Here is a 3,720-nt window from a genome sequence, read left to right on the forward strand (position 1 = left end):
AGGACCGCCACCAAGGCCACACAAATGTCCTAAAGAGGACTGCCACCAAGGCCAAACAAATGTCCTAAAGAGGACCACCACCAAGGCACTCTGGCTAAACAGCCCGCCACAAAGGCCATCTGTCACGAAGTACCGTCACAAAGACCATATGTCCCGAAGGACCGTCACAAAGACACTCTGGCTAAACAGCCCGCCACAAAGGCCATCTGTCCCGAAGGACCGTCACAAAGACACTCTGGCTAAACAGCCCGCCACAAAAGCCAAACAAATGTCCTAAAAAGGACCGCCACCAAGGCCACACAAATGTCCTAAAGAGGACCGTCACAAAGACACTATGGCTAAAAAGCCCGTCACAAAGACCACACATTGTCCAAAACGACCGCCACACACGGGCACACTGACTCAAAAGTCCGCCACTAAGGCCACACACAAGCCCCCCTTTAAGGCTCTCCACCGCTAAAATGGACAAATTCTAACTCCCATAAAACTTTCCATATTTAGCACTTTCCATTTTTGGAAACTTTCCACTTTTGGAAACTTCTCCTTCAGGAAACTTTCCTTCACAACCCCGCCTCACGGAAACTTTGTACCCCAACACCACCTCATCTTGTTACTGAGTCGCACAACCAACCACCCCAAGCGACCGAGTAACAAGAGAGATGGGCTGGAATACTCCATTCCCGCTCCAGCCACGGATTACAGATGGGACCAGGCTAAACAAGCTCAAGTCGCGGCTTGCTTCTCATACCACTTCTTGAACCTTGCCTTCATCTTTGCCTCAGGCTCCCAAGTCTGCTCCTCAACACCATCACAGTCCCACAGGACTCTCATCAAAGGAATCTTCTTCTTCCGAAGTTCCTTGATCCTCCTCTCGAGAACCCTCACTGGTCTCGCCTCCAAAGTCATGTTAGGCTGAAGATCCTCAGGAATCTTAGCCAACACCTCCTCTCCCTCACGGAGACACTTCCGCAACATAGACACATGGAAAACCTTATGGAATGCACGCATCACCTCAGGTAACTCCAATCTATATGCCACTGGTCCAACCCGCTCAATCACTCTGAATGGACCCATATACCTCGAACTCAACTTAGTCTCTGACAATGACCTGTTCGGACCCTGCAACATGGCCATCTTGAGGTACAGTCTGTCTCCTACCTAAAACTCAAGATCTCTCCTCCTCCTATCAGCATAACTCCTCTGCCTATCCTGAGCCTCCTTCATGTTCAGCTTGAGAACCCGAATCTTCTCTGAGGTCTCCTGAACAAAACTAGCACCAAACATGCTCCTCTCCCCCACCTGAGTCCAGCATAATGGTGTACGACATGGCCTCCCATACAAAGCCTCATAAGGAGCCATCTTAATACTCGCCTGATAACTGTTGTTGTAAGCAAACTCTACCAGGTTCAGGTGATCTGCCCAATGGCCACCCCAATCCAACACACACATCCTCAGCAAATCCTCCAGCGTCTGGATCGTCCTCTCAGACTGTCCATCTGTCTGGGGATGATAAGCTGTACTCATATGCACCTTAGTGCCCATCTCTGCCTGAAATGCCTTCCAGAACACCGAAGTGAACTTAGAATCCCTATCAGACACAATGCTCGCTGGCACCCCATGCAACCTGACTATCTCCCTCACATACTTCTTAGCCAAGACCGCTGCTCCATCAGTCTTCTTAATGGCCAGAAAATGTGCTGACTTAGTCAACCGGTCCACAATGACCCAAATAGCATCAAAGGTCCGTGACACTGGCAATCCTACCACAAAATCCATGGTGATCATATCCCACTTCCACTCAGGAATGGGTAAACTCTTCAGTAACCCGCCAGGAACCTGATGCTCAGCCTTCACTAGCTGACACACATCACACCTCGAAACCCAACTAGCCACATCCTTCTTCATCCCGACCCAATGATAGTACCCCTTGAGGTCACAGTACATCTTAGTCGCTCCTGGATGAATGGATAACTTGCTTGCATGAGCTTCTCTCAGAATCTCCTGTCTCAACTCCTCATCCTTGGGCACACACACACGACCGTGCACCAAGATAGTACCATTATCTGAGACCTGATACTCTGAATCCACATCCTTAGAGGCATTCACCAGCCCCAAATCCTTCTCCTGAGCCAACCGCACTCTACTCAGAAGATCTGCTCTATCTACTGCTTCCAAACCCAACGGTTCCTGTGAAACAGCACACAAGCTCAAAGCACTGATCTCCCCTACCAGAGACTCCATCTCCTGCTCCTGAGCCGAAGCTACCCTCTTCCGACTCAGAGCATCTGCAACCGTGTTAGCCTTACCAGGATGATAGGCTATCTCCAAATCATAATCTGCCACAAGCTCCATCCACCGCCTCTGTCTCAAATTCAGCTCAGGCTGAGTGAATATATACTTCAGGCTCTTATGATCTGTAAACACCTGTACCTTTGCACCATAAAGATAAGATCTCCAAATCTTCAGGGCAAAAACTACAGCACCCATCTCCAAATCATGAGTAGGATAGTTGCCTTCATGCACCCGCAACTGCCGCGAAGCATAGGCAATCACCTTCCCATGCTGCATCAGAACACACCCCAAACCAACTCTAGATGCATCTGTATAAACCACATAGGGTTCTCCCTGCTCAGGCAAAGCCAACACTGGCGCAGTAGTCAACATCTCCTTCAGGCTTGCAAAGCCTTCCTCACACTCTTCTGACCAGACAAAAAGAACATCCTTCCCTGTCAACTTAGTCATAGGACGTGCTCTGCTTGCAAACCCCTGCACAAATCTCCTGTAGTAACCTGCCAATCCAAGAAAACTCCTGATCTCTGTGGCATTCTGCGGTCTAGGCCAATCTCTGATAGCCTGAATCTTCTCTGGATCTACTGAAACCCCCTCTGCAGAAACAATGTGACCCAGAAAGCCCATCTCACGCTGCCAAAAACTGCACTTGCTCAACTTAGCAAACAACTTCTGCTCCCGCAGCTTCTCCATAACTGCCCTCAAATGCACTGCATGCTCTTCAGGACTCTTAGAATAAACCAGAATATCGACTATGAAAATGATGATAGATACATCCAGAAACTCCTGAAACACACTGTTCATCAATCTCATAAACGCTGCTGGTGCGTTAGTCAACCCGAAAGGCATAACCACAAACTCATAATGCCCATACCTCGTCCTGAAAGCAGTCTTCCTCACATCTGCCTCATCAATCGGTATTTGATGATAACCCGACACCAGAGCTACCTTAGAGAACCAAGTAGCACCCCTCCACTGATCCAACAACTCATCAATCCTCGGGAGGGGGTACTTGTTCTTCACAGTAACCCGGTTCAAACCTCGATAATCAATACACAACCGGAAACTCCCATCCTTCTTCTTAACAAACAACACCGGCGCTCCCCATGGTGATACGCTAGGACGGATGAATCCCTTACTCAATAAATCCTCTAGCTGCTTCTTCAGCTCTGCCATCTCTGCTGGAGCCATCCTGTAAGGAGCCTTAGATAACAGCATCGTCCCTGGTTCCAGTTCAATGGTGAAAGGATCCGACCGAGATGGTGGTAATCCCTGCAAAGACTGAAACACATCCTCAAACTCCTCCACTACCGGGATACCGCTCACCGTAGACTTCCCCACTGACTCTGGCATAGATATAGTAACCAAATAAGCCTCACGGCCCTTCTCGATCATCTTCCCAGCCTGAATGGCTGAGATCACGAGACTCCC

This window comes from Camelina sativa, chromosome 2 (assembly GCF_000633955.1).
Source record: "Camelina sativa cultivar DH55 chromosome 2, Cs, whole genome shotgun sequence".
NCBI classification, from domain to species: domain Eukaryota; kingdom Viridiplantae; phylum Streptophyta; class Magnoliopsida; order Brassicales; family Brassicaceae; genus Camelina; species Camelina sativa.